This window comes from Myotis lucifugus, unplaced genomic scaffold (genome assembly GCF_000147115.1).
Source record: "Myotis lucifugus unplaced genomic scaffold, Myoluc2.0 scaffold_417, whole genome shotgun sequence".
NCBI lineage: Eukaryota > Metazoa > Chordata > Mammalia > Chiroptera > Vespertilionidae > Myotis > Myotis lucifugus.
In genome coordinates, this window is record NW_005871465.1 from 170,614 (window position 1) to 196,461 (window position 25,848).

At 46.1% G+C, this 25,848-nt stretch overlaps 1 protein-coding gene and 2 pseudogenes across 2 annotated transcripts in view; 2 read left to right on the forward strand and 1 right to left on the reverse strand.

The window, feature by feature from the left end:
- Positions 1–6,435: 6,435 nt before the first annotated feature.
- Positions 6,436–6,604, reverse strand: LOC102442297 (annotated as a pseudogene).
- A 2,624-nt stretch (positions 6,605–9,228) lies between these two features.
- LOC102422632 lies at positions 9,229–22,891 on the forward strand (annotated as a pseudogene).
- A 2,197-nt stretch (positions 22,892–25,088) lies between these two features.
- Positions 25,089–25,848, forward strand: part of CANX (calnexin) — a 31,862-nt gene continuing 31,102 nt past the window's right edge. Inside the window, exon 1 of one of the 2 annotated variants that reach the window (XM_023743888.1) lies at positions 25,089–25,245. The gene's annotated coding sequence lies outside the window, so the exon portion shown is untranslated. The remainder of the gene's footprint in view (positions 25,246–25,848) is intronic. The other variant, XM_006102537.3, reaches the window with a different exon arrangement.

Consider the following 25,848-nt stretch of genomic DNA (forward strand, 5'->3'; position numbering starts at 1 on the left):
GGGAGCGAACAAGAGGAGCTAATATAGGGCGTCATGGGTCGGAGTCCCTAGAAGCAGAGCCGAGGTGAGAATTGTTGAGCAGCCTGCTCGGTGAAGCCTGACCCCTCAAATCGCGTGGCCTGGTGGACAGGTCTTGGCCACTGAGAGCCCATCCCTGCACAGTCCTACTCGCAGCAGTCCCCCGAAACCATCTTCCCAAAGGCCGCCCTGGGCTAGGCCCTGGGGACAGAAATGCCAATGAAGAACCAGACCCCTGCTCTCCGAGCCCTGGGTGGCTGCTGGGAGGGGTCACGGGTGGGGGAGGAGGAAATAAGACCAGAGACAGGCACTTCAAAGATGTGCGGGACTTTGCCAGGAGGGTTGGGGGTGGATAAGGGCGAGTGAAGAGCCAGGCAAGGCTTGCATGGTCCAGAGGCGAGGAGGAACTTGGGGTGGGGTTGGTGCCCAGTACTTAGCTGGGAATAGCAGGAGGGGGAGCTGGACGGGGAGGAGTGCACAGACTTCCCGCTGAGGGGAAGAGGGCACTGCTGAAGGCTTCCAACACCAGGGCCGGGTCTGGGCCTGCACAGTATTTGGTAGGATGTCTAGCACAACCAGCAGCACGACTGCCCTCATCACTGAGTTATTCTGCAACCTCGAACTAGCACCTGCTCTGTGCCAGGCCCTGGTCGAGGCCGGGGGTTGCAGCCTGCATCTGCCTTCAAGATGCTGCTGGTCCAGCTGGGAAGCCAGGCGTGTTTGTGGATAGTTCACAGTCCAGCGTGCTCGGTGTCATCCGGGGCATGTGCCCAGGCGAGGACCTATGCTTAGGGCTTGCGGTAACAGTTCTGCAGACTACACCTGACTTTGGTCCCAAGCAGACCACATCCTCAAGGAAGCTAAAGTCCGAAAGCAGACAGGTCCCATTCTCCTGCTCCCCCTTCCCCACCCCTCATCTCCCTGTAGGTGCTGATTCTGTTGTATGTGAGAAGAGGACTAGATGCTTTCTTAAGTTCCTCTTCTCCCCGTGCAGTGTGAAAAAGGGAAAGAACTCTGGGGCGGGGGTCCCTCTGTCATGCCTTCATTAGTTCAACACACGCTTATTCCTCACGTATAGCTGGGTAGAGGCTGGGCGGTGCTCTGTACTAGCTGTGGCTCAGGGACACATCTTCGAAAGCCTACAAAGGACCCAAGAGGTACAACCAGGCTCACACTTGAGGTTGCATCTTTCCAGAGAACCCTTCCCTGAGAATCCTCACTGCGTGTTGTCCCACACCTGGAGGCTGCGTTGGAGGTGCTGAGCTGCTGCCCCAGGCTTGGCACCGTCTCTGAACCACTCAGCTGATGTCCACCTGTTATGACTCACAATGCCTCCAGGCCAGATCAGCCACGACAAAAGAGGTGTTGCCTGCCAAGCCATAAAACAGACCCTGGGCTCTCCTGTTTTTATTCAGCACATTTACTGAGTGCCTGCTGTGTTGGAGGTGCTCCTCTAGGGATGTGTGGAAGCTATCCTTGGGGGGAGGAGGTCAGCACAGCCTGAGATAGGAATTTGTTCTAGGGGAGTGAACAAGGTGAGGTTAATACAGGGTGTCATGGGCCAGAGTCCCTAGAAGCAGAGCCTGGGGTGAGAATTGTTTGATTTATTGGAGAAGGGCTCTTGGAAGAAGGGAGTGAGGAACGCGGGACAGGGTAGGGAAAGGAGCTGCAGGGAAGTTAAAGTGTGGCCTCAAGCGGCGATAAGCTTCAGCCCAATCCCACAGGAAGCTGCAGAAATTGCACCACAGAATTAGGCCTCTTTACCAGGGGTCAGACCCAGCTCCGGGGGAGCTCACACCTCCAGAGCCAGGGGGCTGTGTCACCTCCTGGACAGTTTTTTTTCTAGAACACTTACTGAGTTATAGTTGACAATAAAATACAAATATTTGTAATGTACAATTTGATATGTTCTGATAATGTATGAAATCAGGATATGGAGGTATCCATTATCCGAAGTTTCCTCTGTCTTATCACTATAGATTCATTTGCATTTTCTAGAATTGTATATAAGGGCAATTTAGTATGCACTTTTTTGCACTATCTTCTTACTGTTACAGAATTTACCAGGCGACAGGAAAATACACACACAGGAGTATTCGGAGATACAGGAAAAACCCATTTATTTCCAGATGTACTAGTACCGTGACTCAGGGGAGCCTGTTTCCAAATCCTGAGCAACCAATATGGGGAAGCTTTCTCTTTATACCCTTTGGTTTCTTTGTCCCCTGTGTGTGGATCAGACTTCCGGACCTTTCGTGGGCTTTGCAAAAAGCCCCGTGTGTTGGGATGGGGGCCATGAGACCACACCTAAAGGCCTGGCTTGGTGCCAGCACTGAAAACCCCAGAGGGGTGTCTTGTTCATGGTTTATGGCCTCTGTAAAATGTGAGTATTTAGGTAAACAGGTCTTGCAAGACCAGATAATTAAGGAAGGGGCAGTGACTAGACTATAGGCGAACAGGAATGTGCATTAGGGATACTAATTAACTAGGTACAGAGTCAGGCTGCTAGTCTCCCCCTGCCCCCAAAATGTCTTCTTTTCCTCATCATTACAGCATAATTATTTTGAGATTCATTCATGCTGCATTTATCAACAATTCATTCCCTTTATTGATGAGTAGTATTCCATTGTATGGAAATACCACAATTTGTTTTTCTATCCATCTGTTGATGGAAATTTGGGTTGTTTCCAGTTTGGGGGCTATTACAAGTACAGCTGCTATGAACACCTGTGTACAAGCCTTTGGGTGTCCATGTACATTCATTTCTCTTGAATGAGTACTCAGGGGTGGAATGACTGGGTCATATGGTAGGCACATGTTTACTTCTCTGTGAAGTTACGAAACTTCCCAGAATGGTTGACCAAATCCCCATCACCAGTGAAAGGGTTTCTGTTCCTCCACATACTTGACAACACTTTGTATAGTAAATCTTTTTTAAAAAAATATTTTTAATTGATTTCATGGAGGAAGGGAGAGGGAGAGAGAGATAGAAACATCAATGATGAGAGAGAATCATTGATGGGTTGCCTCCTGCACACCCCCTACTAAGGATCGAGCCCACAACCTGGGCATGTACCCTTGACCGGAATCAAACCCGGGACCCTTCAGTCCACAGGCCAATGCTCTATCCACTGAGCCAAACCGGCTAGGGCATAGTAAATCTTTTTAATTGTAGTCATTTTAGTAGGTGTATCTAAATTGTGGTTTTAATTTAATTTCTCACAGCTAATGATGTTGGGTGTCTTTTCATGTGCTATTTGTTACCCTCCCTGGTGAGGTTGTTCAAGTCTTGTCCATTTATTTTGTACTAGATAGTTTGTCATTGAGTATAAGGAGTTATTTAATGCTACATATTTGTCGGATGTATTTTCTTCCAGACTGTGGCTTGCCTTTCTTTTCTTTTACCTTTTTTTGAATCTTAAAATAATATTTGTTGTTGAGAGTTTTACAGATGTACCCTCTTCCCCTCCCCCCATCATTGTCCTCCTCCACGTGGTTCCCACTCTGCCTCAGGCCTTCACCACCCTATTGTCTGTGTCCATAGGTAAATGTATATATGCATATAAGATACTTGGTTAATCTCTCCCCACCCCCATCCCCCGCTCCCCCTCTGAGATTAGTCAGTTTGTTCCATGTTTCCATGCCTCTGATTCTATTTTATTCATCAGTTTATTTTGTTCATTAGATTTCTTGTTCTTTCATTCTGATTTTTAGATTCAGTTGTTGATAGATATGTATTTATTGCCATTTTATGTTTTTGTTGTTGCTGCTGTTGTCCTCCTCCTCCTCCTCCTCCTCCTCCTCCTCCTCCTCTTCCTCCTTCTTTTCCTTTTCCTTCTCCTTCTCTTCTCTTTCTCTTTCTCCCTCTTAAAGAATACCCTTCAACATTTCGTGTAATACTGGTTTGGTGGTGATGAACTCCTTTAGCTTTTTCTTGTCTGTGAAGCTCTTTATCTAACCCTCCATTCTAAATGATAGCTTTGTTGGGTAGAGTAATCTTGTTTGTAGGTCCTTGCTATTTATCACTTTGAATATTTCTTGCCTCTCCCTTCTGGCCTGCATAGTTCTGTTGAGAAATAGCTGACAGTCATATAGGTATTCCTTGTAAGTAAGTAACTGCTTTTCTCTTGCTGCTTTTAACACATTACAGACGGGATCATGAGAATTTTCATATTTTCTATTCTAAGGCTTGTGGCCAATCACGAGAATTTAAAAAAAAAGATATTAACTTGTAAGAACATGTAATAAATAACTTCAAATGCAATGGGTATTTAATTTTAAAGCATGTCTTTAACATTTATGTAAAACGTTTTTTTTTGTACTCGTTCAATAGAAACTTATCTGGCCACTGGGTAAAGCTAGCAATAAAACTACTGGTCCCCAGTGTGTTAAGATTCTCTCTTTGTCTTTATACCTTGGCATTTTAATTATGATGTGCCTTGGTGTGGGCCTCTTTGGGTTCCTCTCGTTTGGTACTCTCTGTGCTTCCTATACTTGTAAGTCTATTTTTTTCACCAGGTAGGGGAAGTTTTATGTCATTATTTCTTCAAATAGATTTTCAATATCTTGCTCTCTCTCTTCTCCTTCTGGCACTCCCATAATGCGAATATTGGTGCGCTTGAAGTTGTCGCAGAGGCTCCTTACACTGTCTTCTTATTTTTTTTATTATTTTTGCTCTTCTCTTTGGGTGTTTTTTGCTTCCTTACATTCCAAATTGTTGATATGATTCTCAGAATCCTCTACTCTATTGTTGAATCCCTGTAAATTATTCTTTATTTCAGTTAGTTTTTGCTCAGTTTCTCACTGGTCTTTTTCATGTCTTTGACATACTAAGATTTTTGAAAGTGTCAGTAGGTCTCTGAGGCTCTCATTAAGATCCTTGACTAACTTTATAATCATTGTTTAGAACTCTGTATCCAGTAGTTTGCTTGCTTTCATTTCTTTCATTTGTAACATGCTTCTTTGTCTGCATTTTGGCTGCTTATTTCTTTGTATTTGGTAGAACTGTTATGTCTCCTGGAATTGGTAGAGTGGCCTTGTGTATTAGATATACTATATGGCCCAGTGGCTCAGCCTCCCCAGTCACCTGAGCTGGGTGGGCACTCTAGTTGCACCCCTGTGTGGGCTGTGTGCACAGTCTTTCTGTAGTTGAGCCTTGATTACTGTTGTCATTACTAGGAGGAATTGATCTCCAGGCCAATTGGCTGTGAGGACCATCTGCGACTACAGTGGAAGAACTGCTGTGCAGGAGACACCCTTATGGAGCAGGACTTGCTTCAGTGGGGCTTTTGTGCTCACTGACTCTGCCCCTTGAGTGTGTCTTTCATTGAGGTGGGAGGGTTGTAATCCAATGTGGTTGGAAGATGTCCACCAGGTGCACTGGCTCTGGGGCCTCTGGGGAGGTGCAAAGTCAGCCATTGCTTGGGGCCAACCAGCACAACCTAAAGAGAAATCTGCAGATGGCTGCCACTTGTATTGGGCTAGGAAGTGCCTAAAGGAGGCCCAGCTGTGAATCAAGGCGGGGTGATGCTAGTGCTGGTTCTTGGGCCTTTTATTGACAGGTTTGGAGCATGTTGACTCCAGCTGCTGCTTGTTTAAGAGATTTTAGCAAAGTCTGAAGCCTGAGCCAGGACAAGCCATTCATATGAAGAAGCAACTGCAAACAGCTTGGTTGGGGCTGCAAATTGGATGGGCCAGGGTTGCAGGGAGTCACTAGGATGGAACAAACAGTGTGACGCAGGCTGATGGAAACTCAGAGATGGCTACCAGTCAGCTCTGGGATGGAGGAGGTCTCAGCACAGGAGTAGTGAGCCCTGCAAGCACTCTGTCTGGGAGAAAGCCACCCCCAAGTTCTTGCTCTGATGCCAGACAATCCAGTTCCTCCCCACATGTTACTGGTTCCTTTCAAGCTACTGCCCCAGTGCTGGAACTCGGAGGGAGTGAGTCTGAATAATTCCATGCACAGGCCCTTTAACAGGAGCTTCCTCAGACTCCAGCAGCCTGCATCATTCTCAGATTCAATCCCCACTCGTTTTTATAGCCTGAAATTATAAGGACTTCTCTTCCTGGCACTGGAAGCCTGGGCAGAAGGAATCTAGTATGGAGTTGTGACCCCTTGCTTTTCAGGGGGGACTGCAGCAGCCAAGATATCCCTCCTGAATAAAAAAAAAGGCCACACATAAGTGTGGGTCCAGCCTGTTCTGTGCTTCTGCCACTCCTACCAGTCTTCATGTGGCTTCTTCTTTAATTCCCTAGTTGTAGGACTTCCATTCAGTCAGATTTCAAGTGGTTCTGAATGATGGTTGTTCTGAAGATTAGTTGTATTTTTTTATATTTGAAGGTTTTAAAATTATTTTATGTACAAAGAGCATTCTGTCATAAGGTAGATGTCTTGAACTACCCATTCATGAAGTTCACTTAGTCCAACTTAATGAAGCCTATGTCCTTCACATACTGACGGAAATATTGGTGGCACAGGTTGAGGCTGTACTTCCAGATCAGACTGGTGGTTTGAGCAGACATAGCACAAATGAGAACCCTGGCCGAATTTCCTCGGATGGCTTCAGTAGAGTTGCTGGTGACCCATCATGCTCTCTCTGTAGCAACAAGGCAAATTAGTTGTATTTTTTACGTGGTTGTGGGAGGATTCAAGTACTGCATTTACCTATGCTGCTATCTTGACTGGAAGCCTCTATCTATTCTTGCACTGATACCATATTTTCTTTTTTTTTCCTGGTTAGTCCTAACCAAGGATATTTTCCACTGATGTTTTAGAGAGAAAGGAAGGGAGAGAGAAACATTGATATGAGAGAGACACATTGATTGGTTGCCTCCCACATGTGCCCCAACATGAGCCTGCAACCGAGGTACATGTTCTTGACTGGAATCAAACCTGGGACTCTTCAGTCCGTGGACTGACACTCTAGCCACTAAGAAATACCAGCTAGAGCCATATTTTCTTAATTATTGTAGCTTATAATAAATCTTCATAGCTGGTAGTGCAAATCTTACCTAATAATAGACAAAGATGCAAATTGACCGTACCTTCGCTAAGCTAACCAGCCAATCAGAGCGATATGCAAATTAACCACCAACAAAGATGGCGGTTAATTTGCATACATAGGCTCCAAGCAGTGGAGCGAAGCCTGACAGCCCCGGGGCCCACGGAGCAGCGAAAGCCTCATGGCCTCGGGGCAGCAGCGAAAGCCTCACGGCCGCGGGGCAGGCTCCAGCTGGAGCCCAGCCAGAGTGAAGGCCTGGGTGCCAGGTGCTGGAGGAAAACCAGTGCCAGCAGCCAGGGGAAAGGAAGGCCTATTGCACGAATCTCTTCGTGCAACAGGCCTCTAGTAATCTATAATAATAAAAGCATAGCATGCTAATTAGACCGGACATACTTCAGTACATCCTTCTGTTCTTCTGGACAAAGCTGGGGCTGCTAGGGAAGCCCAGGTCCCAGGTGCCAGAGGGAAGCCGATGCTGGCAGCCAGGGGAAAGAAGGCCTACTCTTGCACAAATTTCGTGCATCAGGCCTCTATATATATATAAAAGCCAAGCGACTGGAACGACAGAACGACCAGTCGCTATGACGCACACTGCGGTGGTCAATCAGCCCGATCAGGGCCCTGATCGGCACCCCCAACTGCCCACAGCCTCTACCCCCAGCCAGCCCAGTCCCCGATCGCCCCCCCCCAACCATGATTGGGGGTGGCGCTGGCTAGCCAACCTCCTGCATCCCCTCTCCCCCACCAGCCTGATTGGCCCCCATCAGGGTGGGCTTGCCGGACCCCACCTGTGCATGAATTCATGCACCGGGCCTCTAGTTCAACAATATGTTTTTAAAGATTGCTTTGGCTTTCTCAGTCCTTTGAATTTCCATGTAATTTTACTTATAATTTCATCCTAATTTTAGAACTAGAATGTCAGTTTCCACAAATAAACCCTCACACTCACTTTCCAATATCACTTTTCTTTTCCTATCATCAGGACACTTGAGACCTCAAATGAGCCTCAGAAGGTTGTCTGAATGATATGAAATTAGAGTCCAGGAATATTTTATCCAAGCCAGTGATCCAGTGATTCACTGATTCATTCTCATTCTCATTCATATTTTTCTGTCTGTCTCTCTCCAAATTGTGTCTGTGTTATTAAAGATAATTTGCATTAGGAGTCACGATTTTTCAGGCAGGTAATGGGTGACCATGGTATATAGCAACTTTCAAATTTCCCTATTTCCATAGACTATAGAAAAGGAAAAGCTACAAAACCAAAGAAAGTCTATTTGAGGAGGACATTTAATTAAAATTGCAGAATTAAAAAATGCACACAAACACAAACAGCCCAATAGTCCCTGGCCCCTTTGAGGGACTCCACCTCAGTGTTGTCAATGAAAATACTAGATTTGAAACCTGTGAGAAAAGGAGTGCCAAGTCTCAAGAGGTCTGAATTTAAGGACAGGAAGTTCATTCTCATGGCACAGAGGAAAGGAGAAGAGGACCTAAATAGTTTTAATTTCCCCACACCACAGCAAATGCCATAGTTGCTGTGGATGTCAGTGAATCCCTTCTCTTGGCAACCAAGAGGAATACTTGCAAAACTAGGGAAGCAAAACCATGTGATTTCAGTCCAGCTTCTAAGATACTCAGTGATATTAGCCTTTCTCTGAAACAACAGTAAACCGTTCTCTGTGCTAATGTAGCTTTAAGTTTTTTCTGCACCTGTATAAAACTTGATAAAAACAATAAACCAAACAATACAGAACACAAGAACACAGTTATAAAAAAATGCACACACTTTACCCAGCACCTCCATTTTTAAAAATATTTTTTTATTGATTTCAGAGCGGAAGGGAGAGGGAGAGAGAGATAGAAACATCAATGATGAGAGAGAGTCATTGATCGGCTGCCTCCTACACACTCTCTACTGGGGATTGAGCCCACAACCTGGGCATGTGCTCTGACCGGGAATCGAACCGTGACCTCAGCCACTGAGCCACACAGGCTGGGCAGCACCTCCATTTTCTGTAGAGTTGGTTATACACTCCCTTTTCTGCAAAGTGCCTTTATAGGAAGAGCAGATTTAGCTGGAAAGAAGCCCACCCCTCTGGTTCATCCTCCTGTGGGGCTGCTTTTTCTTCAGCTTCTCCTTGGGCTGGGCGGTGACACTTCTTGTTTTCATGCTGCTTCCTACTCATTATGCCTTAAAATTAGTTCCATGCAGTTCTTGGTAATCTGCAGTACTCTGAAAAAATATTTAAATATTTTGTTTTAATAAATAGATCTGAAAAAATGCTAATCTGTTCTAGATAGCTACCTTCAGGAAGCACCACAAATTTAAAAAATGACAATAGCTGTGAGGTGTGAATGGATCAAAATTATACCTATTGTTTTTGTCAGATTGGCAAAAAAAATATTTTTTGGCATGCCACACAATTTTACTACATAATTTATGTGTATGAGATGAAAAGGGTTGAAAAGCTCTGCCTTAAGTGAACTCGTCTATTCTCTTTTTGCATTTAAGTGTCATCGTAAGAAACATTCAAACCTATAGAGACTTTTTGTGAGTTTATTTGAGCCAATCTGATGACAATTGCCAGGAAGCAAACTCTCAATGGATTGATAAAATGCACCAGAGAATAGCAGTTTTGTGCCTTATTTTATACATTACAATCAAAAGAGAAGACGTAAGTGGGTTACATGAAATCCATTGGTGATAGATTAGGGAAGAAAGAGACAGCAAATGAGGGAAACTTCTGAGATTGGATAAAAAATAAAATGATGGGCACACACTTTTACATAGGTGGGTGCAGGATGGTTAACAGGCACCAGTTAACTCAATAACAACGAGGGGATTTGTGGTCTCTGCTCTAGTACAGTACCTGTGCTCAGATGGGTCCAGAAAGAGGAACTTATTTTGATATTCCATAGGTATATTATCATAGATGCAAAGAGCAATAGACAGGCTCAATTAAGGTAAAGATGGACTTTTGTCAGGGAAGGTTCTAGCCTAGGACATGACTACCTGCCATAAACTGTCTCTAGTTAAAACGTTTTAATTTCAGACCATCCTTTGTGGTTATTTTAGGTCTGAGTTTGTAAGGCCGCCACACATGCCTCCCCTGAGCTTTTCAGGGTTAGTATGTGGCCCCTTTTTGTCCACATAAGATAACATACCTTAGCCCAGCCAGTTTGGCTCAGTGGTTGAGTGTTGATCCATGAACCAGGAGGTCACAGTTTAGTTCCTGTTCAGGGCACATGCCCAAGTTGCAGGCTCCATCCCCATTAGGGGGCGTGTAGGAGGCAACTGATCAATAATTATCTCTCATAATTGATATAATAAAATATATTAAAGGAGAAACCAAGATGGTGGCATAGGTAAACACCGGAAATTGCTGCCTCCCACAACAACTTCAAAAATACAACGAAAAGACAAAACGTACATCATCCAGAACCACAGGAAGGCTGGCTGAGTGGAAATTCTGCAACTAGAAGGAAAGAGAAAAGCACACTGAGACTCAGAGGAGCTGCGGAAGTAAAGTGCAGAGGTATGGAGGCTCGAGTGCGTGCGGAAAGGGGCTGGCACCTGAGGACACGGCTGTCTTTTTGAATCAGGAGGGAGTCACAAGCTCCCAACTGCTCTGAACTCCGGTTCCGGGAAGTCTCTGGGGACCCAGGACTCATACGGGGAGAAACTGGACTGTCTGGCAGCGGGCAGAACTCGGAACTTGAGGGCGGCTTTCCCTCAGAGGTGCTTGCAGCAATTACTGGGACACTGAGACGAGGGGCCCCTTAGGGCAGGGCTGAGGAGCAGCCATAGCTGCTTGCTCCGCCCTGTTGCTTCTGAGACCCCGCCCCACCCAGGCTTCGGCAGAGGCTTTTGCATATGAATGCCCTGGCCCTTTGCAACCTGAAAATTACCTAACAAACTGCAGCTGGGCCAGACAGACCCAGAACTTCCAAGAGAAGGCCCAAGGCCCCACAGCAGCTTGCATTGCTTCACAGCTGGGCCTCATCTGGGCACCTCCAAACCCCAAAAAAGGAAGGGGAATCTGCAGATCTCTTCGTAGCTCCTGCTGGGTAACCTCAGGCAGAGGCTAAATTAGCACCTCCTTAGATCCAAGAGCCAGTGTACCCAGTGGTCAGAGTGGGACCATCCAGATTACAACTCCTCAGATCCATAAGGGACACACTCAGGGGGAAGACTCAGTGAGCACCAAAGCCCCACTGAAGCAAGTCTTGCCCCAGAAGGGTGTCTTCAGCACAGAAGTTCTCACACTGCAGACACAACTGATTCTCATTGCCAATTGGCCTGGAGGTCAATTCCTCCCAGTGATACCTACAACAATCAAGGCATAACTACAACAAGACTGTGCACAAAGCCCACAAGGGGGCGCACCAAGAGTGTCCACCTCAGGTAACTAGGGAGGCTGAGCCACTGGGCCCTATAGGACACCCAGCACACAAAGCCACTCTACCAACACAGGGAAGCATAAAAAATGCGGAGACAAAGAAACAGGTCAGAAATGACAGAAATGGAGGAAAGCAAACGACAGGATATAGAGTTCAAAACCACGTTTATAAGGTTTTTCAAGAATTTTCTGGAAACCGCCGATAAATTTAGTGAGACCCCGGAGGATATGAAAAAAGACCAACTAGAAATTAAGCACACACTGACTGAAATAAAGAATAATATACAGAGATCCAACAGCAGACAAGAGGATCCCAAGAATCAAATCAAAGATTTGAAATATGAAGAAACAAAAAACACCCAACCGGAAAAGCAAAATGAAAAAAGAATCCAAAAATATGAAGATAGTGTAAGGAGCCTCTGGGACAACTTCAAGCGTACCAACATCAGAATTATAGGGGTGCCAGAAGAAGAGAGAGGGCAAGATATTGAAAACCTGTTTGATGAAATAATGACAGAAAACTTCCCCTACCTGGTGAAAGAAATAGACTTACAAGTCCAGGAAGCCCAGAGAACCCCAAACAAAAGGAATCCAAAGAGGACCACACCAAGACACATCATAATTAAAATGCCAAGAGCAAAAGACAAAGAGAGAATCTTAAAAGCAGCAAGAGAAAGAAAGTCAGTTACCTACAAGGGAGTACCCATACGACTGTCAGCTGATTTCTCAACAGAAACCATGCAGGCCAGAAGGGAATGGCAAGAAATATTCAAAGTGATGAATAGCAAGAACCTACAACCAAGATTACTTTATCCAGCAAAGCTATCATTCAGAATTGAAGGTCAGATAAAGAGCTTCACAGATAAGAAAAGGCTAAAGGAGTTCATCACCACCAAACCAGCATTATATGAAATGCTGAAAGGTATTCTTTAAGAAGAGGAAGAAGAAAAAGGAACTCTTACCATTTGCAACAGCATGGATGGAACTGGAGAGCATTATGCTAAGTGAAATAAGCCAGTCAGAGAAGGATAAATACCACATGATCTCACTCATTTGTGGAATATAATGAACAACATAAACTGATGAACAAGGACTGATCCAGAGACGGAGAGGAATTGTTTGGACTGTCGGGCCTTGGAGGGAAGGTAGGGGAGGGTGGGGGGGAAAGGGGAAAGATCAACCAAAGGACTTATATGCAAGCATATAGGCCTAACCAATGGACATGAGCAGGGTGGGGGGGTGGAGGGGGAGGGGGTAACCGTGGGGGATAAGGACACCATATGTAATATCTTTAATAAAAAAATATTTAAAAAATATATATTAAAAAATAAAAATAAATAAAACAAAAAATTAAATGAAGAAATTTGGATATATTTGATGGAGATTTTCACATATTTGAGTGATTATTCCATTGATTCAACAGATGATGCTGAAAAGGAAAATTTTCCCATCAAATTTCTTTTTATTTTTTTATTTTTTTTATTTTTTTTTAAATGATTGTTTTTTATTTTTTTATTTTTTTATTTTTTTTTTAAATATATTTTATTGATTTTTTACAGAGAGGAAGGGAGAGAGATAGAGAGCTAGAAACATCGATGAGAGAGAAACATCGATCAGCCGCCTCCTGCACATCTCCCACTGGGGATGTGCCCGCAACCCAGGTACATGCCCTTGACCGGAATCGAACCTGGGACCTTTCAGTCCGCAGGCCGACGCTCTATCCACTGAGCCAAACCAGTTTCGGCTCAAATTTCTTTTTTTTAAAAAAAAAATATATTTTATTGATTTTTTACAAAGAGGAAGGGAGAGGGATAGAGAGTTAGAAACATTGATGAGAGAGAAACATCGATCCAGCTGCCTCCTGCACACCCCCCACCGGGGACGTGCCCACAACCAAGGTACATGCCCTTGACCGGAATCGAACCTGGGACCCTTCAGTCCGCAGGCCGACACTCCATCCACTGAGCCAAACCGGTTACGGCCCCCTCAAAGTTCTTAATAGTATTACTCCTTCGGGAATGCTGTGGTCATAAGTTAAAATTGAAAGTGGGTGCAATCATCATGCTATTGAGAAATCTTAATAGTAAATGGGTCTTTGTAATGGTACTAGATTTATTACCAAAAGATTACGACCTGACATTATTGAAGCTGAAGTATTAACAGGATCTGCAGAGGGAGAGGTTGTTCTGGTTCCAAGAATTGATTTGTCCCCATCTGACACTGGCCTCCCATTTAAATTAATTCGAGGACAGTTTCCGGTGACACCAGCATTTGCGATGATTATTAATAAATCACAAGGACAAACTCTAGACAAAGTAGGCATATTCCTACCTGAACCCGTTTTCACACATGGTCAGTTATATGTTGCTTTCTCTCGAGTTCGAAGAGCATGTGACGTTAAAGTTAAAGTTCTAAATACTTCATCACAGGGGAAATTAGTCAAGCACTCTGAAAGTGTTTTCACTCTTAATGTGGTGTACAGGGAGATATTAGAATAAGTTTAATCACTTTATCAGTCATTGTTTGCATCACTGTTATTTTTATATCATGTTTTTGTTGTTTTCCTATCATGTTTTTGTATCATGCCTCTGTTGTTGTTATATCCTTTTGTTACTGTTTATTTATTAATAAATTTATATATTATTTTCATATACATTTTACTAATTTCCTTTCATCTCTCACACTTCTATTATAGAGAAAGGGCAAATAGCAATATTAAAATATTTCCGCTAATTAATTCCCTTTAATGTGCATGAATTTCGTGCACTAGGCCACTAGTTTTCTCATAAAAACCCCCTTGCCTTAACCCTGTAATTGGGACACTATTTGGGTTTCTGTCTGAATCTGTGCTTTCCAAATTGCAATTCTTTGATCCCAAATAAATGCTTGTTGCCCAGCCGGTGTGGCTCAGTGCTTGAGTGTCTACCCATGAACCAGAAGATCACAGTTTGATTCCTGGTCAGGGCACATGCCTTAGTTTCATGCTCAATTCCTAGTAGGGGGAGCACAGGAGGCAGCCAAACAATGATTCTCATCATTCATGTTTCTCTCTCCCTCCCCCTACCTCTCTCTAAAATCAGTTTTTAAAAAGGCTTGTTGCCACCCTGGCTGGTTTGGCTCAGTGGATAGAGTGTCGTTGGCCTGTGGACTGAAGGGTCCCAGGCTTGATTCCAGTCCAGGACACATGCCCGGGTTGCGTGCTCGGTCTCCAGTGGGGGGTGTGCAGGAGGCAGCCAATCAGTGATTATCTCATCATTGATGTCTCTCTCTCTCTCTCTCTCTCTCTCTCTCTCTCTCTCTCTCTCTCCCCCTTCCTCTCTGAAATCAATAAAAAACATTTAAATACACACACACAAATACTGAAGTACGTTTTTAAAAAATGCTTGTTGCCTTTCATTTTGGCTTCTTAATTTTAGGTTAACATTAGTGTCTGGATTGAATCAAATTGATAGAATTGATGTTAGAAGACAACACATATTTGGTGTCAGGGGAAAAGAAAGAACTGCAGAGGAAACATTTGGGGTAATAAAAATGTTCCTTATCTTCATTATGTGGTAATTACATGGTTATGTATTATGCATTATCAGAACCATGGAATTGTACAATAAAGTTGAACATTTTAAATGTAGGGTTGCGGAAACAGATCTAAATTCTGGAGGAGGATAAGGAGGTCCTGTGCTAGTAGCTGAGGAACAGTCCAGGAAAGGAGACTACAGGCAGAGGATGGGGCTCCGTGGGGGACCTCAGCCAGAAGACAGAATGGATAGATTGCCAACTGGGTTCCAACAGTCAGGAGGAGGTTCTGAGAGTGGGGAAGGACATGTAATAAGAACAGAGCCACAGTTGTCTAAAAATTATTCACCTTTAAAAATATATATATTTTTAATGATTTTAGAGAGGAAGGGAGAGGGAGAGAGAGGTAGAAACATCAATGATGAGAGAGAATCATTGATCAGGTGCCTTCTGCAAGCCCCCTACTGGGGATCGAGCTCGCAACCAAGGCATGTGCCCCTGACCGGAACTGAACCCAGGACCCTTCAGTCTGCAGGCTGACACTCTATCCACTGAGCCAAACAAGCCAGGGCGACATTAGGAAACTGGAGGATGAAACGGGCCTGTAAAAGAGAAGACACCTTGGAGCCCAGATGGGTCCATTAGTCGGAAAAGAAATACATTTTGAGGACAGGCTAAGAATAGGACACGCTTTGATTTGGTTGCTGCACCTGGACCCTGACCCCCTCCGGGAGTTTTTCTCAGGAATGCTGACCATTCTCCTGTCCCAGGAACAGGCTGAGCTGTTTATAACATCATAGAAGATTAGACACCTAGTTATCAGACTTTCAGCTCTTGAAGGCCGGACTGCCGACTCTACCCTCCCCTTTCCATGTTACATTTGTAGCTCTCAGCTGCATGTAGCTACCTTCTCCCGTGTGTATATATAAACAGCCAACTGGCAAGGAGAATCAGAGCAGATTTTGTGGGTGACCTGCTGCTCTCCCTGCTGCCGGCAATATTGGAATAAATGCTCATAAATGATCCAACCCTGTCTCTGCTGGGAGATTGGCTCAAGTAGTGACAGGCAGCCCGGACCCCTTGGTTGTCCAGTTACAGTTCCCCATCTGAAGAGGATTGGGGACATATTGGTCCTATGTACTATATGAAGGCCTCCAATTGGGCATGGAGCTAAGGGGCCAGTGTACAAGGAGAGCTGGCAGGCACATTGCACCTTATAAAGGGGTAGTGAGTAGAAGTGCCTGATGAGGGAGGGAGGAGGATGGAGCCAATGCACAGAGGTCAGGTCTGAAAACAGGAAAAGCAATCTTTATGCCAACTCCCAGCTCCAGATGGCACAAGGCCAGGCAGTATTCCTTTGTCTCTCCCAGGTTCTTTGACATCCCTTTTTGCTTTCCTTGAGTTTGTTTCAATATATTTCTATTCCTTATAACCAAAAAGAGCCCCAAATTAAAAGTTCTTAAACTGGGGAAAAATTATTATAGTAGATAATCCTAATACATAAATTTTCCTACAATCTGAAAAAGACAAAATTTGTAATCCTATATAATGAAAACCTAATATGCAAATAGACCAAACGGTGGAATGACCGGTCGCTATGATGCGCACTGACCACCAGGGAGCAGACACTCAATGCACAGGATTGGGCTCCCTCCTATCTGAATCGGGCCTGGGGGATCAGGCTGAAACCGGCTATCTGACATCCCCGGAGGGGTCTTGGATTGGGAGAAGGCTCAGGCCAGGCAGAGGGCCTCTAGTCTATATATATAAAAGCCTGACTGGACAACCGGCCAGTAGCTGTGATGCGCATTGACCACCAGGGAGCAGATGATCAATGCAGGAGAGCTGCCCCCTGGTGGTTAGTGTGCTCCCACAGCAGGAGTGCTGCTCAGCTGATAAGCGGGCACCAGACATCAGGCTCATGGCTGGCGAGTGCAGCTGTGGTGGCATGAGCCTCTCCAATGGACACTCCCCCTGGGCACCCAAGCAGCAAAGGGGGCAGGCGCAGGGGGGCCGGGATGAGTGGGAGCAGTGCTGCGCCCACCCCGGGCTTGAGCTCCTCCCCGGCTGCCTGCCACTTCTCACACTACTTCGTGCTGTGTGGGATCGATGCGGACAGCAGGCTGGAGCCCGATGAGCTGGTGGGTAAGGCCCGGCCGGAGGTCACTGATTCCCACAGGCCAGGCCGAGGGACCCCACCAGTGCACACATCCGTGCGCAAATCCGTGCTCCGGGCCTCTAGTACAAAAATAAACAAATGGAATGAATAGATAATTCATAAAAGAAGAAATATATATGGTTTATGAATGCAAAAAATAACTTCAGCCCTAGCCAGTTTGGCTCAGTGAATAGAGTGTCAGCCTGCAGACTGAAGGGTCCTGGGTTCAATTCTGGTCAAGGGCACATGCCCGAGTTGTGGGCTCAATCTCCAGTAAAGGGCATGCAGGAGGCACCTGATCAATGATTCTCTCTCATCATTGATGTTTCTATCTCCCCTCTCTGAAATCAATAAAAAAATATATTTTTAAAAACTTCATTGTAATAAAAGAAACTTTAGTTGACATAATTACAGACCTTTTTATTTCCTATCAATTTGATTCAACAAGGCCAGATTAGTGTGGGTAGAGAGAAACAACCACTACTGGCTTAATAAGACAGGACTGATGGGACTATAAGATGCTCCCCCACTTTCTCCTTCAAGCAAAGGAGGGTGGGGATGAGCAGGCAGGAGGGCAGCTATGTGGGTGGGGTGGAAGCAAGTTAAGTTATAAGAAGCAGCTGGATAAGAAGGAGGAATTGTTTAAAAAATTTTGTTTACAGTGGGTTTTAAATATACAGGAGTGGGTAAGTACACAAAGCACAGAGTTAATAAAGCAATTGTAACAATCATAACCTGCATGTCTTTTTCCGTATTAACAACTGTAAACCTACTTTTCCCCATCCCTGTATGTTCTATCTTTAAAAAAAAAAAACACTACGCACAAAAGCAGAAAATTAATTGATTATTTCTACTTCCAAAGCCTCAGCTCCCTCTTCAGCATCAACCTCTTGGTAGTTTCTCATGCATCTTTTCAGGAAGCTTGTTTGTCCAAGTTTCTATTTATGAGGATACTAGTGGCCTGGCACACGAAATTCATGCACGTTAAAAGGGAATTAATTAGAGGAAATATTTTAATATTGCTATTTGCCCTTTCTCTAAAATAGAAGTGCAGAGATGAAAGAAAATTAGTAAAATGAATATGAAAATCTCCTTCCTGTCAGAGTCTGGAGCACGCCACAGGACCCAGAGTCAAGTCCCTGCCCACCCACGTGTGCCTAGAAATCGCATGAGACCGGACCTGTCTGGCTCCATTCCCGTCAAACCCCGCAGGGCGGGGGAAGATCAAGTGCCTGAGAAAGAAGTTTGCCCAAAAGATACTTTGAAAGGCAAGGAGGCAGCGTGTCTATAAGAAAGCTAAGCACTGTCACAACAAATATGGGCAGATGGACAGAACTGAGATTTAGATGGAGAGGATGGCAAGGAATGTGGGCATCTTCCATATGGGACCCAAAAGGTGGATTCTTCATCAGGATCACAGGTTTCAACAGTGTGAGCCAAAAAGGTCTGTCTGCAAAGTGTTTCAGCTTCTCTGCCTTCGCTGGATCTTCAATGGCTCCTTTGTTAAGCTCCACAAAGCTTCAGTTAACGTACTGGGGATTGTGGAACCGTATATTGCATGGGGATACCCAAACCTGAAGTCAGAAATGGATGGGTCTACAAGTGTGGTTATGGCAAAATCAATAAGAAGCAAATTGCCCTGGCAGATAACACTTAGATTGTTCCATCTCATGGTAACGGTGGCATCGTCTGCATGGAGGATCTGATTCATGAGATCCATACTATTGGAAAGCCTTCAACTTCTATGGCCTGCAAATTACCGTATTTTTCCGTGTATAAGACGCTCCCCACTTTTCCAACCCAAAATTAATAAATCAATATTTTAAACATAAAACAGAACACATTTTTATTTAGTAATCACCACAGGTAATGTTTATATACCAGTACTATGATATTATGCAGCATATCGCTTTATTCAGCCTCTGTTGCATCACTTCTCTCTTCTTCATCACTATTAGTTCCAGACATGTCAATTTCTTCAGCTTCTATTATATCACTGCTGTCTTCTGAGTCGCCGTCTATGTATATGAGATCATCCTCATAAACTGGTGGCATTTTCTGAGTTAACTTTGTTCATGTTCTCATGGCCAACCCTTCTCTCCTTATGAAACTGAAGCACCATTTGCCTTTCCTGTAAAATCAACAATGTTCGTTTCGCTTGCAAACATTCTTGCCTGACATTGAATAAGCGTGGTTGACACACATAAGCCACTCTGGCGCTGCTCCATAATCCAAGTCTTAAGCCTCTGCTCCAAGTTTGCCCATTTTGCTGGTTTTCCTCTTAAGGCCTTCTTCTTTTTTGGCATCTTGAGGGGTTGTTCTTCCTGTTTTCTCCACTGTCTGATCATACACTCAGTGGGAGGAGATCCAAATTGTCTCTCTGCAGCTCTATTTCCATGCATTTTTGCATAGCTGATTACATTCAGTTTGAATTTTGCAGAGTAAGACAATCGCTTACTGGTATTTATCTTTTTATTTATTGACATCTTTATGGGCTCAGCATGCTCCAGTCCCTGTTGCATCTGCACACATGCTCCACCTCCACCTCCAATTACAGCATCAGCTGACATCAGTAACAATAAGGCTCATGATTGGAGGAAGCCTGTTTGACCAGCCACGCACCCGCGCAGCTCCTTCCTCAGCTGACTTCTGTGTGTGAGAGGCCCCTTGATTTTCAGACTAATGATTTTAGAAAAAAATAGCGTCTTATACATAGAAAACTATGGTATCTTCTCCAGGAGGGACTAGATCAACAGGCTTATTAGAAGGACAAGAGGCCTGGTGCATGAATTCGTGCACCAGTGGGGTCCCTCGACCTGGCCTGTGGGATCGGGCCAAAACCGGTTCTCTGACATACCCTGAAGGGTCCCAGATTGCGAGAGGGTGCAGGCCAGGCCGAGGGACCCCACTGGTGCACGACTGGGGCCGGGGAGAGACACGGGAGGTTGGCCACAGAAGGGCTCCAGGGTGTGTCCTGCCAGTCTCACTCAGTCAGCAAGCTAACCTACCAGTCAGAGTGTCTTCCCTGGTGGTCAGTGCACAACATAGCCAGTGTTTGAGCGACCTTAGCATATCATTAGCATATTATGCTTTGATTGGTTGAATGGACGACCAGACACTTAGCATATTAGGCTTTTATTATATAGGGTGAACTGAGGTGTCTACCATTATTATTTTTGTAATTTGGTCAGTTAATAAACAGTGGCTGTTTCATATTGTTTAAAAAAGGGGTGGGGGGGAAGCCCAGCCAGCATGGCTCAGTGGTTGAGTATTGACCTATGAACCAGGAGGTCACAGCTTGATTCCCAGTCAAGTCACATTCCCAGGTACGGGCTCCATGCCTGGGAATTTTAGCTGGAAAATCCCTAGCAGGATCTTTAACAGGTTCTACAGTCCTGCTCTGTCTTGGGTGAGACCCAGGATCCTCAGGATCAGCCAAACTGGAATTCCCTTTTTTGGGGAGCTCTACATTTCACCTCCAGTCACCCAGGCTCACACCAAAGTGTTGGCTTTGGTTCCTCTTTCCTTAGTCTGAGTCCAACGAACTATTCTTCAGTGTCAACATTTAATGCTTTTGTCTCCATATAACTGGCATTTCCTAATTCTGCCCTTTAATCAACTGCAAAAAGTGGCTTCCTAACCCACCTTATAACTGCTAGTCTCCCCTCTTTCAGAACTCTCTGGAGCAATATTAAAATAATACTTCATCAACACCTAAATCATGACCCATATCTAAAATCTACACTATCTCCCTACAGGCCCTGGCCAGATAGCTCAGTGGGTTAGAGCATCCTTCCAAATGCCAAGGTTATGAGTTTGATCCCTGGTCAGGGCACATACAAGAATCAATCCATGTCTTGCTGCTGGAAATCGTGTTCTTTCATGGAGTTGCAAGGAAAGCATTCCAGGACCCACATATGGGAGGTAGTGGCATGGTAATATTTATTGGGGTGGAAATAGAAGGCTGCCCCCAGGTTCCCAATGTTTCATCTCCATCCGTCCTACCCTGGAAAAAGTCCAGCCTTGTCTTCATCAAGCCCAGAACTAAGACCAGTGTTCAGAGAATCTGTGACACATTAAAGATTAGTCCTTTGGAGCCTGCATGATCTGCTGCAAATCCCAGGCAGCTGCTAGGCCTGTGTGGCTGCGATGAAATGCGTGATCTCATGGGCAAGCACATGTTAGAGAGAAAGAGAGGGGAAAAGGAAGGGAGAAGGGGGAGAGCGTCTTTGTTAAACTGGGATTATATGATTTTTGGGTTTGGGAAGGACCAGGCTCTTCTTTAAACCAAGCAATCAACTTCCCAATCCTTGATGGGCTTGCATTGAATTCTTCCCCTAAGCAATCCATTTCCTAGATATACCAGGGTTCTGCGTCCCTTATCCAATCCAATCCTTTTCCCAGGCTAGACACTCCCCCTTATGGTGCCAACTTAATCCTACTGCACATGCCTCAAAGTGGAAGTACCTCCCTCTGTGCCATTTTATCTTCTACTGGGTACGTGCCCAGCAGTGGAATTTCCCCTTTATTGCTCATTCCTTCCCTCCACAGTCTGGAGCAGGAAGGACCGGTTGTACATTGTATCCCGGGAGACTGAGAAGCCTGTCCTTCCTCTCTTTAGGGCAGTGGTTCTCAACCTTGGCTGCACATTAGAATCACCTGGGAATCTTTTTAAAATCCTGATTTCTGGGCCTCCTCCTCGGAGGAGTTTAAAAAGATTCCCAGGTGATTCTAATGTGCAGCCAAGGTTGAGAACCACTGCTTTGGGGGAAGGGAGAGGCGATACTCCCCTTGGCAGGAGCCTGCTTTGGTCCCCTGGGAGGCCCACGAATGCTGCAACTTCCCCCCAAAGCAGGCCCAGGCTCTGATCCCACTCCCAGCCATCACATTCCTTCCTGTATTAATGCTTAGCTCCTAAACTAATGAATCAATGCACAGGTAAGTGGAACAACAAATTGATGTTTTCTCTCTCCCTCAAAAATCAACTTAAAAAAATAAACTATCTCCCTACAAAGTCCTTCACTAAGCCTTCAAGGCCTGCTCCTAACCCAGCTCTGGAGCTGACTGCCCATCACTGTCCCGAACACCTTTCTCCAGCCCAAACACTCCCATACATGGTGTCCCTAAACACACTGACACCCATGTTCCTGTTACTGCATAGACCAGCCGTGGGCAAACTACGGCCCTCGGGCCGGATCCGGCCCGTTTGAAATGAATAAAACTAAAAAAGAAAAGACCGTACCCTTTTATGTAATGATGTTTACTTTGAATTTATATTAGTTCACACAAACACTCCATCCATGCTTTTGTTCCGGCCCTCCGGTCCAGTTTAAGAACCCATTGTGGCCCTCGAGTCAAAAAGTTTGCCCACCCCTGGCATAGACTGTTCCTTTATCTAAAGAAGCCGCCCTCCAACTCTCCATCTGTAGAAATACTGCATGTCCTTCCAGTTCCAACTCAGGTTTTGCCTCTTTCTCTGCCATTCTAGATGAAAACAGGTCCTCCCAATTTAAACCCCATTAAATTCCGTTGAGTACTACCATATTTTAGCTTATACCTTTTGCTCACATACACAGTTCCCACAACTACATTTTAAGCTCATTATTTGGAACATGTGGCATCCAGAATATTAGTGTGCCTTGAATATCCACTTCCCTAGGAAACAGGAAAGCAAAGCTCCCTTACACAAATTGTGGGGCTGAGAGTTGGAAAATACTGAACTCATGCAAATCACAAACCACTGACTCTTTTTTCCTCCACCCAGGTGGCAGGAGGGAATAAAGCTGGTCCTGGAATAGGCTTTCCACCTACTGATTCTAGTTTTTTCCATCCTAGTGTTGCCAGGGGAATTAGGGGGTCCAATTTCGCCGACACTAGTAGGAGTGGGTGGCTCTTGTGATTCAGAAAAAGAATTTTGTTGTCGTTGTTGTTATCCTTACCTGGGAATATTTTTCTATTGATTTTAGAGAGAGTGGAAGGGAGGGGGAGAGACAGAAAGAGAGAAACATCAATGTGAGAGAGTCACGTTGATTTGTTGCCTTCCGCACACACCTGCAACCGAGGTATGTGCCCTTGACCCAGAATTGAACCCTTGACCCTTCAGTCCATAGGCAGAGACACTCTATCCACTGAGCAAAACAGGCGAGGGCAGAAAAAGAATTTTCTAAGATTTGCATGGGTGAATGAATGATTTTTGTTGGCGAGGAGTTACATTCCTTGGGTTCCAAAGTCTCATGCCCCTTAAACCAGTCCCGAAAGAGGGGCAGCTGTGGGCTCAGTGGAGCCCAAAGGAGGGCCAGTGTCCAGAGCTTTCATTCCATGTTGCAGCCGGGTCATTAAAGTTCATTAGTCCATTGTGTGGACCCCACATGGCTGTGGGCCCTGTGGGTGGAGGAGAGAGCACCCCCTGCAACAGGAGTCCCCCGAGAGGGCCAGAAGGCTAAAGCCAAGAGAGGCAAAAGAATAAACACTGCCCAGCTGGTGTGGCTCAGTGGTTGAACATCAACCCATGAACCAGGAGGTCGAGGTTTGATTCCCAGTCAGGGCACATGCCCAGGTTTCGGGCTAGATCCCAAGTAGTGGGTATGCAGGAGGCAGCAGATCAAAGATTCTCTCTCATCATTGGTGTTTCTATCTCTCTCCCTTCCTCTCTCTGAAACAAAAACACATAAAAAAAAAGAGTAAAAATCAAGAGAGCATGCTCCTTTGATTAGAGGTTTAAATATTCAGGTTTTGTGCCCTTGCAGTGGCCACACCTATTCCGGCCACTAATTTATTCCCAGGTGGGCACCCTCCCACATCACGCAGGCCTTATTGGGCATGTGTCTAAACGGCCTCTGTCCAGTCCCTTCCCCCATTGATCCCGCAGGAAACAGACCTGGGAGAGTGTTGAATTAGCGAAGCTGTATAAATGGCATGCCTAGATGATCTAGTCTTCCCTTTACTCCTTCCTGTGACAAGATTATTACGTCAGTATCACTGGGACCAGCTTTTGGGTATACAAACAAATGGAAGGCAGAGCAGGAAAGGTCAAGGAAAGCCTCAGGCTACTTCCATTTTCCGAGATTCTCAGCATATTGAAAACTGAAGATGGGTTTAAAAATGGTGGTGTGTTTGACATCTTTTTTCATTGCACCACCCTTTTCGCTCAATCCTGCTGTCAGTGTGTCTCCTCGACCTTATGTCTAATCTTACGTCAGGATACATCACAAATTGAAAGCTGAAAAAACCTTGGATTATAGTATTTTTTAAATTGAATTTATTTGGGGGTGATATTGGTTAATAAAACTATATAGGTTTAGGGGTACAGTTCTATAATATATCATCTGTATACTGTATTGTGTTCAGATTATAGCATTTTGGACTCTAGTTCTCTGGCTGCCGCAGGCTGCTAGGCCCAGCAGGAAGGTGATGCATGACATGGGGTCACACCGCGCCGTGCAGGCGCCTCCAGGGCTGGCGGCGGCAGCCCTTGCGGGTCCCGCCAGCACCCCGTGGGGGCCTTGCACACGCTGCAAGGGGAACTGGCCCTTCCCGATGGCACGCCAGACCTCCCACTCCTCCTACCGCCCGCTATTTGCCCTCCCAGCGAAGAAAGCGGGATGCAGGCGCTGGGGCCGGGGCCCCAAAGCCAAGGGGTCGAAACCACTGGGGTTGGGACGGAACGCCAGACAGCCCGCCCACTAGAGCACTAGGGAACCGGGGCGCGGCGTCGCCCGCCAGCCGGCCCCGCCCCTGGGCGCGCGCCCGCGCTCCTCTCCGCTCTGGCCCGCCCCCTCCCCTCCCATCCAACCAACAGCTACTTCCTGCCGCACTCCCAGCCAATCGCCACACTCCACGAAGAATAGCCCTAGGGGGCGTCTGGGAAGGTGATTAGAACGATGGCCAGGCTGACCAACCGCGTTTCGGAGCTGGCGCGGGGGGGCGGGACTTTGCTCTGGCCCTAGCGACTCAGGAGCGAGGGGCGGACGCTGGGCTGGACTTGGTGCGGCCGTGCTCGCTCGCTCGCGCGGTCGCAGCGGTAGCCCAGGCCTTTTGGTTCTGTGGCACGTGACGGTCGGGCCTCCTCTGCTGCTGTCTCCACTGCAGCGTGGGGCCTGGTGTGCGGGCGGGAGGAGCGCGGGCGCCGCCGGCGGTCCCTGGGAGGCTCGAGGTGAGACTGGAGGCCTGCGTGTGTCTTCGGGCCTGTGAGGACCCCAGGGGTCTGGGCGCGTCGCGTTCCGGCCGAGGTGCCGGGCGGGGCCGGGGGGTCGGGCCGGGTTTCGAGGGCTCAGGCCCCGGCCCGCGCGCGGGTCATGAGGGGTAAAGGCCCGAATCTCGGCCGCCTCGGTGGGAGAGCCAAGCCCAGGTCGCGCCGTTGGGGTCGGGAGGCGTGGCAGGTGCTCTAGAGCCTCCCTTGACCTCAGCTCCTTGCTCCTGTGGCTTTGCTTCTAGAGCTTTCTTAGGCCGTTTGCTGGCTGCCGGGGAAGCCAGGAGGTGGGCTGGAGTGGGATCGGGCCTAGTCGCCCGCCTCCGTGGGGAGAGGCGGTATCAGACCCCGGAACGTGTAGGGTCCGTGTTACAGGTTCATTATTTGAATATAGAACCGCAAAGCGAAGACTGAAACCGAGCACCCTGAAGGGATGGAGAATGTGCTAGAATGCAGTGATTGAAAAACTTCAGTCTTATTATTTCCACCTCTGCGGAGGTGGGGAGCAGTCCAGTCGGGATTTCACCAGTCATTTAAAGCAGGAAAGCGCTAGAAGCTTACTGTGGG